General features: G+C 46.6%; 1 protein-coding gene across 9 annotated transcripts in view; it reads left to right on the forward strand.

The window, feature by feature from the left end:
* The window catches only part of GATAD2A (GATA zinc finger domain containing 2A), a 97,604-nt gene that overhangs the window by 2,602 nt on the left and 80,400 nt on the right, over positions 1 to 14,602 (forward strand). For 2 of the 9 annotated variants that reach the window (XM_044773075.2, XM_044773101.2), the window contains exon 1: positions 10,039 to 10,176. The exons of 6 other annotated variants lie outside the window; for them this stretch is intronic. The gene's annotated coding sequence lies outside the window, so the exon portion shown is untranslated. Of the gene's footprint in view, positions 1 to 9,980; positions 10,177 to 14,602 lie in introns of those variants that run through there. One more of the 9 variants, XM_044773120.2, reaches the window with a different exon arrangement.

Below are 14,602 nucleotides of genomic sequence, written 5' to 3' on the forward strand. Positions count from 1 at the left end.
GTCTCAGGCTAAAAACGTGGGGAGAACGTTCCTGAAGTGGAGTTCTGAAACGTAGGCTGAACTCCTGTTTGGTTTAGCATTTCAACAAGTTCTTCCCTCTGACTCTGCTAGAACAGCAGTTCACTTTACAGTTTTACTTAAGGCTGTCTCTCTCCTGTTCATTTCCATCTGGATCTTGCTTAATTTGAGTCCTTTGTGAAGACTCCTGCTGAGGCTATAATTTGAGTTCTAAATCTGTCGATGGACCATGTGGACACAAGTTTCAACTCGAGCTATTTTCTTCTGTGGAGAAGTGTTTGGAGAGTTTCCTGGGCCCTCTGCTCCTGGAGTAGTCAAGTCCAGGCAGGAAGCTGCTGCAGACCTGGTTGCTCTTCTACTGCCGCTTCCTGGTCAGCTGTACACACTGCCCTGAGGGGAAGGGGAAAGATAGTGGGAGCTCAGGGCTTAGGGTGTCCTGAGACAAGGCAGAGACGTGCCGACACACATTTATTATTTTAAATGAAACCCACAGAACCAGCAAAGTGGAGTGTTAGAAAGGGAAGGGGGAGCTTTGAAGTCAGAAGGACCTGATTCAGATTCTGGGTCTGTCCTTCCTAGTTGTGTGGCCTTGGACAAGTTATGGCACAGAATCGGCATTTACTAAATATTTGAGGGGTCATATCTCTGTAAATGTATGTGAAGGTGCCTACACATGGGATGTGCTTCCTAGACATATGAATGAATGAATCTGAGATAATGAACGGGAGGCGGCCAGCGTAGCACCTAGCACACGTGCAATAAAGGTTTGTTGTTGTACACAGGAGATTAGGATTCTGGCCTGGGCTCCCAGACTAGGAAGCACTTGACATTCAGCCAAGGCTAAATATGCCCAAAGAGAAAGAAACTTGGTATGTCTCTTGCAAAACCCACTGTCCTCCTGGGTCTTGTAGCATTTTCCTGTGTTCAGATAGCAGATGTGAGATGCATTTGCTGTTTGGCAGCCGTTTGTGTTTGCCTTGGCCTTGCCTTTTCCCTCTGTAAAATGGAGTAATTTGTGATTTAAGGGCAAGTAGGGAGATGTATTACTATAATTAGACCATAGGCAAACCAGAAGATTATAATGAACTTGAAGAATTGTGAGAAGAAAAAAGTGGGTGAAACATAAACCTAAAGGGTTATATCTATATTTTGAGACTGCTTGAGTGAGTGATACGCAGCAGTTACCTGGTGATTGATCTCTTCTTATGCATTAGAACCTTGAAAGAACAACTGTTTTCTTAGGGTAATGGATCAGATTTGGGGACAAAAGACTGAGAAAGTGATGTACAAAGGCATTTGACACCACACAATAATAGAACATTGAGAGGGCCAGTGTGTGGCTTAGTGTCCACAGGAGATCAGGATTCACCTTGAACTTCCAGTATCTAGAGAGCTGTGGAGATGCTAACTCAGCTTCTGGGGGTTGGGGGTGGGCAGGACATTTGTTTTTTTGAGAGGATTCTTTCTTAGCAATTAGTGAAAGCCCTAAAATCAGGGCCAGTGAGTTGGGCCCAGGCTTTTTCATTTACTAGTGTGGAGATGGATGGCACTTGCCCCTGATAGCTAAAACCCAGGGAGAAATAATGGGTGAAACTCTGAGCTAGGGCCCCACTGGGCTGCTCCCAAGTTTGAAGAAAAGGTTTCTTTCTTCCCCCAACCCCTCTTGAAACATCCCCTCTCCCACCCTCATCTCTCTGTCTGTCTGTCTGTCTCTCTCTGTCTCTCTCTCTCTCTCTGTCTCTGTCTCTCTCTCTCACACATACACACACACACACACACACACACACAAAGTGACTTTACTGGTGCTGGCCCCGTGGCCAAGCGGTTAAGTTCGTGAGCTCTGCTTCGGTGGCCCAGGGTTTCGCCGGTTCGGATCCTGGGCGCGGACACGGTAGTGCTCATCAAGCCACGGTGAGATGGTGTCCCACATGCCACAACTAGAAGGACCCACAACTAAAAAATATACAACTATGTACTGGGGGGATTTGGGGGAGAAAAAAAAAAGAAGATTGGCTACTGTTGTTAGCTCAGGTACCAATCTTTAAAAAAAAAAAAGTGACTTTATTTAAATTTTATTTAAATTTTTCTTAATTCTTTTAAGGATAGTTATTCCATTATATGAGAAAAGAGCAAAGTTTATTATTTTTGAAATATAAAAAATAAAGTAAACAACTTTAAAGGGATCACTATCCCTTTTGAAATTATGCCGTGTCTCTTGTGTGCTACAGACTTCACTCTGGTGGATGGTGGCGCCACCACCAAGTCTCTTTTATCTAACAGGAAGTTTTTTAAACTTTTTTTTTTGATTGAAAGATTCTTACAGCAATAAAAACCCTTGGGTAGTTAGAAATGATATTGATCTAGGTACATTTATTAGATGTAATGTAACGTGGTTATCCATTGGTGGGCAGCTCTAAAAGGCATGTGGGTCCCAACACTGCCCAGCATCTAACTCTGGATGATAAACTGTTGATTTATATAACTGAAATAGCTAGGGAAGTCAGGGTTTCCTTCCTGTTGGAGACAGCACTGGGGGCATTAAATCCCTGTGGGATCTTGATGATAAGAAAGAAGCTGACCTTTTTTGGAATTGGGAAATATCTACTGTATGGAGTGGTTCCATCCAAATGAATGGACGGTGTTATTTTAAATTTCTAGTATTAAGTTTGGCTTTATCTTCTCTGCAGCCCAGTAGCCTTTGTTTATACTGGTACTTCATTTGAATACGAATTTATCCCTCCAAACTGGCCTATAAGGGACATTTGAGCACTCAAGTAAGGACGTTACTTACCACAGGTTTTCCTGTGTGGCCATAAGGTAGGTTTTTTAAAAAATGCAACTTAAATTGGATTGAAAAATAGAAAGTGTTAAATCTTCTGGCACATGTAACTTCCTGTGACAGCAAGTAATTCAGCAATGAATGAGTGCCTGTGATGACCCAGGCGCACCATGCTGGGTGCTGGGAACCTAGCAGGACGGATGCAGTTGGCCCTCCAGGAGCTTATATCCCAGTTGCAGACAAGTAAACAAAAGAATGAAAGAATATCCCAGGGCTTTTTTTGGGAATATCTCTGGATGTTGGGAGCTTAGGGTGGAGTTTCTTCCAGGTTTAGAAGTGAAACCTCACTACTCTTCTAATTTCCTCACTGGGCTCCTTGTTTCTGTTTCCTGTCTCTAAAAAGAGGCAGAAATTATGGCATTTTTCCAGTTGATTGTTGGCAATTGGCACTAGTTGATCCAAGATGACTGTGGCTGTAATCTTGGAGAAAGGAGAGAGTCTGGGATGGTCACTGCCAGGAGCATTTTTAGCTTTGCTTTTCTTGAAGTCGGTGGCAGTGTGTTTTTGGAATCCTGTGCATTTGTTCATGGCAGTGCATATTTTGCAAAGAGATAAACAGCTCTAAAAACCCTTCCCACCTTGTTTGAAATCTTAAAAAAAAAAAAAAATTCAGACAAAAGGAGTGCCTGGCTGTTGTTTGTGGCATAGGAAAAGTGAGATTTCAAATAGACTGCTTTGTTGTGTATTAGTAGGTTCTTGGTGCATGGAGTTCCTCCTGCCCTAGGGTTCCCTCTTACACTCAGACTGGTTGAAGTGCTATTTTGACTTTCCTATGTTGTGGCCAGATTTGATGTTAATCCACATATCAATTATGTGACAGGTGCTTTTCTTAAGTGTATCTGTGAGGGGTGGAGCCAGAGAGCAGGAGTGGGCATACGCTCCAGCAGAGGATGAGGGTATTATGAGGAGAGTTTCTGGTAGTCTGTCTTCTTTTTCTTTCCTTCCACCCAAGTACTGACTCCGGAGGTGAAGAGGCAGGCCCAGGCCGGAAGTGGGCGTGGACAAGTAATGCAACTCTGCACATGACCAGGCTCCCACCTCTAGGCTCTGTTGTCCTTGGGAAGTGGATGCTTGCTCCCTCTTTACTTCCTGTTCCTCCGCCCTCCAGGCTGAGTTCTTGGGCCTCAACTTGAGCATAGAAAACATGTAAGCTGCTTTGTCATAGCTAGAAGCCGCCAGTGGATGTGCATTTGGCAATTCTGGGGGCTAAGCTAATGTACCCACAAACTCAGGATTATCTGGCAGGGTGGCCAACAGGATGGTTTCCTGTTGCATTGTCAGTATTCCCTGCTGAAGCTTGCCTGCAGAGGGCTGCTCTGGAGATGTGTATAGAACTTAAGGAAGCAGATGGTAGATTGGTCCTTCTACAAAAGTGTGCTCTTGAAGAATAGTTTGCTATTATTTGTCTTCGTTGCTTTGTAAAACTACCATGGGAGGCCCTGTATGCAGTAGAAACTTTAGAGCCCTGAGTTAACATCTGTTGCCAATCATCCTCTTTTTGCTTGAGGAAGATTGTCTCTGAGCTAACATCTGTGGTAATCTTCCTCTATTTTGTATGTGGGACGCTGCCACAGTATGGCTTGATGGTGGTGTGTAGGTCCATGCCTGGGATCTGAACCCGTGAACCCCAGGCTGCTGGAGAGGAGCACGCAAACTCAACCATTATGCCACCGGGCTGGCCTCAGTCTAAAATTCTTAACACAGCAGAACAATTTTTTAACTTGCATGGCATTTTCAAGGTTTAGGCTATATTTATATTTATATTTATACTTAAAAGCTTCCAAGCTTTATATTTAGCCTCTCAAAGCATCTCTATTGAAGGTTGACTTTTGATGTGAATTTGAAATAAAGATCTTACTCTTCCCAAATCAGGAGTTGGTAAAATGTAGGCCTGACTAGGTCAGCATGCTAGAGGGCATGGTGTTTGCTATCAAGCTGAAGGAGACAATTACAAAGACTTGCCACCTGTATTTTCTATAGTGAAATGCTGGGGACCAGCAGAGGAGGGGAGTACCCATCCTATTAGGAAAACTTTTGGGAGGAATATTTTTCCTCCTTCCTATGTCAAGTTGGAAGATCTGCCATTTAACACCTGGGGAGTGGGGTGTGAACTGGATACCAAGTTTTTAAAACATAGTTTTCTTCTTGTCTAAACCAAGGATGTTTTTTACCAGACTGATGATGTGACTAACACTGTTTCTTTGCTAAGCAGACTTAAGACTGTCATATAGCCTTTTTCTTTTCTGGTAGTTTTCTGACTTTATTTTCCTTTTAATTCATAGAAAACGTGGTTCACTTACTAATTTTTCAAAGACTTAAAATTGATGTAAATTAGATGGGCATTTTTTTGTAAGTCTTGTATAGATACAAAAGAGATATTCCTTGCCAACTGGTGACACATGCAGATGAAAACAGAGTGGGAGATACACTTCCGGTTCACGAGGATACTTCTGAGCAGTTAGTATTTAACCCTTTAGGGAAGTATTTGTGCTCAGAACTCTGTAATAGTGGGACATCATTAGGGCCACACGGAGACTAACTGCAGATGGAGCCTGAACTCCACGATGCATCAACACTAAGTGTTCAGAATCGTGGTTAGAACGACACTCAAAACAAAACAGACACACGCTGACAAAGTGGCCCACCTCTACAGAGCTGCGCTTCAGAGCTTTTCAGCATGCACGACAGGGATGGGGCAAATGGGTGCTGCTCTGTCTCCCACAAACTCCTTATCCCGTGTGAGAATGTCATGATTTAAAAATGACATTGATGGGGCCAGCCCCAGTGGCCTATTGGTTAAGTTTGGTATGTTCTGCTTCGGCAGCGCAGGTTCGGTTCCTAGGTGTGGACCAACACCACTCATCTGTCAGTGGCCATGCTGTGGTGGTGGCTCACCTGCAAAAAAAGAGGAAGATTGGTGGTGGATGTTAGGTCAGGGTGAATCTTCCTCAGCAAAAAAAAATAAATAAGTAAAAAATGAAAATGACATTTGTCGTAGCAGCTGTAATGTGTCTGGAGTATCATATTTTTCATAAAGCAGCATTATAATAGTCCTTTTAACTATTTTCTGGTGTTTGAAAAAAGTGCCAAAAATATCAAAGTACTAAGGAAACCAAATTCACATAGAAATGAATCTTTTCCTGTCCTTTCCCAACCAATTGCATTGTATCTCACCATGTGAGCATGAGTTTGGGGTGAAATAAGAAAATTTAGAGGACCGGCCCGGTGGCACAGTGGTTAAGTTCACATGTTCCACTTTGGCAGCCCAGGGTTTTCTGGTTTGGATCCCGGGTGCGGACATGGCCCCACTTGGCAAGCCATGCTGTGGTAGGCGTCCCATATATAAAGTAGAGGAAGATGGGCATGGATGTTAGCTCAGGGCCGGTCTTCCTCAGCAAAAAGAGGAGGATTGGTGGCAGATGTTAGCTCAGGGCTAATCTTCCTCAAAAAAAAAAAAAAGAAAGAAAATTTAAAACAATTCTCTTTGAGAGATTGTGGTTATATAGTCCCTAAACTCAGTGAAAACAGTTTTAGACTTTAGAGTACTAAAAATGCAAAGTATGGAAAGCAGCCAATGCTCTTTTTCATAAGGATACTTTTTTTTAAAACTTGGTACACTTTTGAGTGAACAACCTGTTTATTCTTTAGAGAGCTTCTCAGAAAACAAGGGGCATTCTGGTATCACTATTAGATAGCAGTAATCTCAAAATTAGTTAAAGTCTACATAACTAGTTCTGCTTAGCTTGTGAATTTAAGTAAGTAGTCAACAATTCATTATGTGTTTTGAGAGAGAAAGGCATCTAGAAAGTTTAAAGGATAATGACTCCATCCTTTTTCAGCCTTTTCTGCCCCAAAGCCCCCACACTCCAGGTGTAACCAGCTCTGGCCTTTCCCTCTGCTGCTCTGGATGCCTCAGATGCTCATCCATTAAGACCTGGCTCAATTGTCACATCCACAAAGATTTCCCAGACCCTTTCTGAGCAGGAGAGCAGCCCCTTCCTCTGTGATTCCTCAGTCTTTCCCATGAATGAATTTTCTGCATTGAAATCATTCTGTGTTTCTGTGCCACCAGCCTGTGAACTTGTGGAGCCAGTGCCTGCAGGTTCCCTTGCAAAACCCTTGGGACGCATGGTCTCTGACAGTTCTGTTGATCTGTGTTCATCCTGTAAGAATCTTAAATTTTATCCACCAGAAACTTTAAAGAAATTTTCTGATCGAAAGCAAAAAAGCACAGTACCTCAAACATTCAGTAGATGATGCTACTCCTTTTCAGTCAGTTTCACACTACTGTGGAGCCTTTGACCAATTTCTGCTATAAAAGAGGACACAAACATGGAATTTGGCCCAAATTTCTTTTCTTCAGTCCCTCTGCAGGAACAGGCTCAGATGGTGTTTAGAAGTTTACCTAGGGACCTGCCCCGTGGCTGAGTGGTTAAGTTTGCGCGCTCCGCTTTGGCGGCCCAGGGTTTCTCTGGTTCGAATCCTGGGCGCGGACATGGCACTGCTTGTCAGGCCACGTTGAGGTGGCGTCTAACATGCCACAACTAGAAGGACCTGCAACTAAAATATACAACTATGTAGTGGGGGAGATTTGGGGAGAAAAAGCAGAAAAAAAAAGAAGATTGGCAGCAGTTGTTAGCTCAGGTGCCAATCTTAAAAAAAAAGTTTAATAGTACATTAGAAAGATAATTAGAATATTTTTGCAGTGGTTAATGTGGAAGGAGGCTTGGTTATTATGAGCAAGGATCTGGTGTATGAATCACAGGAAGTTTAAAGTGAATTTGAAAGAAAATTTTGTTTAAATAACAAGTGTTTTTTAAAATATTAACGGGTATTCATAAGTATTCATTGACTGCCTTATTCTTAGGGCAGAGGAAAAACTTCAAGAAAAACTTGGTTCTGGCCTTCGTTGTCTCTAATTAGAGTTTCTTCAGCTTTAGAATGGCATCTGAAGGTGATTGCATCATATTTCATAATCACCCAGCTGAACTATTTGCTGTTTAGTCCAGTACTAGGCACCAAGGCGGCAAGGTCTTTAGTCTAAGCAGCCTTAGCATTTGCCTGCCTGAGCCTTGGGGACCCCAAACGGGTCTGCATTCACTGTTGCTTTTTCCATCTACACACCTGGCCTTCTCTTCCTATCACAAAAATAAACCCTATGTTTCACCTCACCCCCGCCCCTGCTTTCCCAGCTGGAGAAGTTGGTACTGCCCTCTGGAGCAGCCCACCTGTCACCAGTGCACCTCTCAGTCCACAGGGGTGTGTCATTAATATGTTGCAGCTGATGCCTCCCTCTTTAAAACAGAGTGCTTGTTGCCTTGGTGACACACAGGGCTTGTCAGCTCAGACTCTGGAATCCCTACATCTATCTCAAGTCTGTGGTCTCCCATCTGACCACACTTTGCTCCGTTTGTAGTTAATTAAGTTGGCATTAATCAAGACCCAGGTGAGGAGCTGAGATAATATTTTGCTTGTATTGCTTTAATATACATCAGCTGATTAATTGTTATGGTGTAAAGCAGTTCTCAAAATATAAGGCTGCTGAATTAGAGAGAAAATCCTGGTAATTGCTTTAACCCATTCCTGCACATGGGATCAGGGAGCTTCCTGCTTCCCTATACCAAGTCACTTGTTTGAGAATAAGACTGTTCTTGTTTGGTTTTTGAATTTGAACATTTGAATTTCTTTGTAGCAAATCAAATTCCTCACCAAACTTGGTTAAGGAAGGCGTTTGGGGGTCAACAATTTATATTTTGTATCATTTTTAGTTTGAGGAATGCTTCTCTTTTCCCCCAGGGAGGTTGTGCCAGATCTTGCATCAAACAGTTGAAAGATTTTGGTGGTGGTGTGGGGGGACAGCGGTGGAATCAACGACAAAAAGTTACTGATTATGTGAGAAACGCAGCACAGAATTAAAATGGCCTTTTTTGAACTTCTTGTTGGGGGGTGGCCACATAGCAGAAAAACAATTTTATTTGTAAAACTTGTTCTACGTTAAGTGTTTTTCAAGGTTCCCCTCAAGACCAATAGTGGGATGAGATTACATTGATTCTCTTTTTAAAAATGAAATAGAAAATATCAGAGTACATTGTAAGTGGTAAAGGTATGTTTGGTGAAACTTTTGTTTCAGTTGTATGAATATGTATTAGGATGTGTTTTGAAAAAATTAAAAACCACTGTTTAGGAGTCTAGGTGTCTCATCGTGAATTATTTGTTTTAATGCTGGAAAAAGAATATGAAAAGGGCCTTATCTGGTGATTTTTCAGAGCGTGATCTTGATATTGAGAGCCTTGTAATACTAGATTTTTTATTTTCCCTATGGAAATTGTGTTTCGCTTTATGTAGTTTAACATCTCCAAAGCTCATCCTCTCTTAGGTTAGACTGTGTCCTGTTTCCTCTATGTCACTGGAGAGGGAAGGGTGCAGATTTGCCTCCTGGGGGGTTTCACCTTCTCCCCGAGGCACGGGGACAGACGGGGATAACTGGAGAGGGAGAGCAGTCATCCCCCAGGTGTCTTCGAGTGGGTGGGTCTGGAGCTTTCTTCGTAGAACTTTGTTCACGGCGCTGGAGAAGTGATGGTTCAGTCGATTCCCTGTAGGGGAGCTTCTGGGTGTCGATCCCGCGGGGGTGGCATTCTAACCTCCGTTTTCAGAAGCAGCTGAGTTGCCTGAGGTCGCGCAGCTCAACTGGAGCGAGGTCAGCAGTGAGCGCGTCGTGAGTCAGCCCTGGGCGCAGCCCGCCCTGTTCTGCCGCTCGTGAGCTGGCGACGACCTGTCGGTCCTGCGGAGAGCGCTGGGGTTCCGCGGGACGGAAGCCCGCCCGAGCCCGCGTGGGAAACCAGCGAGCGGAGCTGGGCGTCGCGTGAACCGCAGCTGGGAGGGGCGGTGCTTCCGGGGCGGTCCTGGCCGGCCTGGCCCCGCCCTCCCGCCACCTGGCACCGCCTCTCGCACTCAGGCCCCGCCCACAGGCCGCCTGGCCCCGCCCAGCCGGGCGCGGGCGGGCGGCGTCGCCTTTAAGAGCTCCCCGGTGTTTTGGGGGCCGCGGGCCGGGCGCGCTGACCTGGTGCGCATGTCCCGGGCGGTGACGCCGGCGCCGGGCTCCATGTGTGCGGCCGAGGGGCGCATTATCTGGCCGGCGGCGCGGGCGGGCGGGCGGACCGGCGGAGCGAGCGCCGCGGGCCCTGGCGGCCCCACAGGCGGAGCGAGCGCGCGCGGCCCGGCGCCACCGGCCCCTCGGCCGCCCGGCCCGGCAGGCGACCCCGGCTCCACGGCCCGGCGAACCCGCGCGCTGCCCTAGGGCCCGGCCGGCCCGCGGCCCGGTAAGTTCCGGACCAAACTTGGCGGGGGCCGGGGTCAGATCCGGGGCGCGCCGTGGAGACTGGAGCGGCGGTGGCGGCGTGGGTCAGGCAGGGGTGGGGAGCTGGGGGATCGGGGGGCTGCGAGGGACCCCCGCGTCAGTGTGGAAAAGTGAGAGCAAGCGAGTTCTACTCCTTGTATTCCGGGAGCGTCTTCCTCGCGCTGCCCTGGAAAGTTCCGCGCTCCGACGCCGCCCGGGCACGTGGGGGCCGGGCCGGTCGGGGGTCCCGGAAAGTCGCGGCGACGCCCCTTTTTCTCTTGCTCTTCCTCTGGGGCCTGGGCAGGGGCCGAGCCTCAAGGCGCCGCTTCCGAGCGGCCGGGACGGACGGGCGGGAGGGGGGACGACGGCGGGCGGCACGTGGGCGCGCGGGCTGAGGTCTGGGGCGGGGGCGGGGGTCCCAGGCGGGCCGGGCCGCCGCGTTGAACCCCGCGGCGGCGGCGGCGACGGAGGCAGCGGATCCCGTGTCAGAATAAGAGTCCCCGCGCGCCCACGCCTGCAGGGCCAGCCCTCCCCCGCTCGCGCCGTTCCTGCCTGACCCCCGGTAGCCGCGGGACCCTTCCCCTCCCTGGGCTCCACCCCTTCACAGGGCCCTACACTTTAAATTTGCCTCCCCATCTAGGCGGTGGCTGTATTGATTTCCTTTTTCCCACCTGGAATGGGTCGGCATCAGTGACTAGACAGCAGCAGCTGGCCTTTTAAAGGGATTATTGCCAAGAATCGGAATTGATCACTTCAACAAGGAAAGGCTTGTGGGCAGGGCCCCAGCCTACAGCGTGACTGACATTTGGAGTGTGCGCACTGCCCTGGGACCCAGAAATGAATGGGGGCCCCTCCCTTAGAAACTGAATGACAACTGTTGGGTGCGCGTTTCTGCCCTGCCCTGGGAATTTTACAGGGACTGCTTAATTTTCTGTATCTGACACAACGTCTTTAGGTGTGTAGTTCATCCTTATCTTAAGAGCTTTGAGTTCTTTAGATCAAAGTCCGAGTTAGTTACTTGAGCTTTTAATTTTCTCTCTTCCTCACCTTTTCACTTCTTTGAGTTTTCTTGGAGTACACAGTGCTTGTTAAGTCTCTGGTTCTGTGTCCATTTCGCACAGTGACACCTTCTGGCTGGGGCAGCACACAGAAACTGACGGACAAACAGCCTTGCGGGCTGCTCCTTCAGTCTTGGGCTGACTGTCCTGTTGATGTTTTTTTTTCTTCTGATGGTGGTTACAAGTTTTCTTTTAAGTTTGGTTACATGAAATAGTGTTTGCTGGCACAAGATCAGTAGCTTGTTAGACCTGACAGCAAACTGTGGAGGAGGACTAATAGATCATATTAGTCTCCGGATTTGAGTGCCTACTGTGTGCCAAGCTCAGTGCAGAGATATCTTCCGTGCCTGTAACAATGCCATGGGCAGGGGTAATATAATCACCACTTTACATGTGAGGATACTGAGGCTAGTGGGAGTCAGGCTGCTTCCCCAAGGCTGCTGAGTGGTGAAGGTCAGAGCTGGGCTTAAGCCTGCCCTGTGGGGCACCAGAGCTGACCAATGCTCCTGTTTGCAAACCCAATATGTGAGCATTTTCTGGGAGCTCCTAAAACGCGAAGTCATTTACTTGTCCAGGTTCCAGTGTACCTCTGCTGGGAGCTGGGAGATGACCTGGTGACTTGGGGACACCGTTCCAGCCCTGCTTTGTCCTCGGAGAACTGAGTTACCAGCTGGCCTTGAAGGAGCCAAGCCTCTGTGCATTCACTTCTTCAGCTTTCAACTCAGAAAAGTTGGCCCTTTTCTGGAGGAGGCAGTTGAAAAGGGGGCTTTTAGGAGCAATTTGCTTGACCTTCTCCTTACTTATTCTTCTGCTCTTCATCTTTTATCCCTTATTCCTCCCCTAAAATTCTCAGGCTGATTTTTACAGAGGATTGCCTGTCGTCTTGGATGTGATGTAGAGAATGGGATAACTGCCATATTACTGATTTGGATGCATTATTTCCACTCAGATGACATCATTTTTTTTTAATGTCAAGTCATCTCTATTAATGCAGTATCATTTGGCAGAGCCTACAATGTTATATTTTAATAGTGAGGAAAGAAATAATGCTACTCTTGGTAGAAAAAATCCTGGAAGGATTTGTACCAAAATGTCAACAACAAAATCTCTGGATTAGGGTTAGCAGTAGTTTTTTTCCTTAAACTTTTTGGTATCTCCGTATTTTATGATTATTTTAACAATGAGGAACATTTTTTATTTGAGTAATAAAACACATTTTAAAGACTCTAATTCTCAACTCTTCAGTAGCTCCTCTCACATGTTTTGCATCATTTATTTTGTGAATTTTTGGCGTTGCAAGTAGTGATTTCTGGATTGACTTATTCAATAAATGTCGGAGTGCATACAGTGCCTCCAGCACTGTGCTAAGAATCCCTGCTCAGCAGAGTTTACTGTGAGATTAGTGGGAGAGAAGTCATAATTAATCTCATAAACATGGGGAAATTTACAAGGGCCAAGGAGAAAAGGACGCCATGACCTGGTGAGCAAAGCTTGAGGGGGCCTTCCACCAACTGGGATCTGAGGACAAGTAGGAGCTACATATGTAAAAGAGAAAAGAGAGAGCGTTTCTGGCAGAGAGAGTGCTTGGGACTGAAGGAAGGTCGGAGTGGTTGGAGCATAGCTGAGCGGGCGTTGGGTCTGAAGGGTTCTGGGATTTACCTTGAGAGCATTGGGACCCCTTTGAAGAGGCTCAGCCAGGACCTTGTTGGGCCTTAGCAGACAACTGAAGGATAATTCTGAAGGACGTGGGTGGGGAAATAGCAAAGCCTTTCGGAAATGGTGGCATTTTCTGGTGTTTGTTCTCTTGGGAGAAAATTAAGAATGACCCACAGAGTTTTGGATATGTCAGTTCTCAACAGAGACAGAAATGTAATGCCCTTACCGCTGAATTCAGTTAACAACTGTCAGTGTGCTAGCCTCTAAAAGCATGGGCATCTCAAATGCTTGTCTGGAGAACTGCCTGCTTGAGCTTGGGGTATTTCTGTGCCATTAAATGCAGCGGCCAAGGTTATTGTGCCTAGACTGATAATTGAGTTAATTTATGCTCATTGTAGAAAACTAGGAAGATTATGAAACAAGTGAGTAGGTGAGGTGTTCATGAGCACTCATCCTGGGGTAATAGTAACAGTTGTAGGGTTGGGAAGTGCAGCAGAACCAGAAGAACGAGTTGGCAGTGTCATAGTTTGAGGCTTACAGAACTGTGCAGGGTCGTTTGTTAAAATGGATGCTCTTGAGTTAGCTAAACTGTTTTAGGAAGTGAGTTAGGCAGTCTGGCCTCAGATTGCTGTTCTCTCAGGTAGCGAAACTTATTTGATGTCCTAACTGTGCAAAGCTACATTTTTGACTTGAATTAGGAAGGCAGCATGTTAAGGTTGAGATAAAAAAAAAAAAAAAAAGGCGGGGGGGGGACTCAAATCATGGCAGTGAGGTGGAAGTAGTGAGACTTAGAAACAAAGGTACCAGCTCGGGACAGATCTTGCACACGAGTGGATTCCAGCAAACATGATCCAGGACTTTTTAGTCAAGAGGAATGTCAGACCGTGGGCTTCTTGCCCCTCCTCTTGCTTGCTAGGCTGTATTTGTGACCTCTTTTTGTCTGATGAAAATGTAGGTTAGTGTTTTAGAAGACAAAGGAACCTAACTCTAATTGAATACCTGCAGGTAGCCTTAGAAAGTGGCTGGGAATCTTTCAGAACCCCCAAAGGTGTGGGGAAAAGGGCCCTTGCAGCTTCTCAGTGCACTGCACCCACTTTCTCTTTCTTGATCCTCTCAAAGTTACCCCTGTTTCACAGATGAATTTATCAGGGGCCTTGCCTTCCTGTTCTCCTGATTCCTGGTTCTTGGGCTCCTTATATGAAAGGACTGAAGACTTGATATCTGTCCGAGGTGCGGAGAGGTCAGCATCTGAGATAGGATGTGCTGGCAGGGGATGGACAGTTCCTGAAAGCAGGCTCCCAGCAAATTGAGGTAGGAGTTTTGGGGAAGATTTGAGGCTGTAGGACTTGGAGGCTGCTTGGCCTCAAAGATAGCCAGGTGCACTTGCAGCTGGGGGAGGAGGGTGAAGCAGCTTGGGGTTGGTGAGAAAGTCTCTACTTGTTTGAGGTTGAGGAATCCTTCAGCCATTCTTCTTGCAGCTCCATCTCCAGACCCAGCACCACCTGACCTGTCTTGCTGGTCAGATCTTTTGATTTGAACCTTCAAACTTAATTCGGCCTAAATCAGGTGCCACCTTTGAGCACACTTTAAAAAATACTGCTGCATTATAGTGGCTGACCAGCTCCTTCTGGTGCCAGGGAGGCTGCTCCATGTCCAGTGCTGCCTGCTGTTGCTGAGTGAGGCCCCGGGCCTGTT

This window comes from Equus asinus, chromosome 10 (genome assembly GCF_041296235.1).
Source record: "Equus asinus isolate D_3611 breed Donkey chromosome 10, EquAss-T2T_v2, whole genome shotgun sequence".
Taxonomy (NCBI): Eukaryota; Metazoa; Chordata; class Mammalia; order Perissodactyla; family Equidae; genus Equus; species Equus asinus.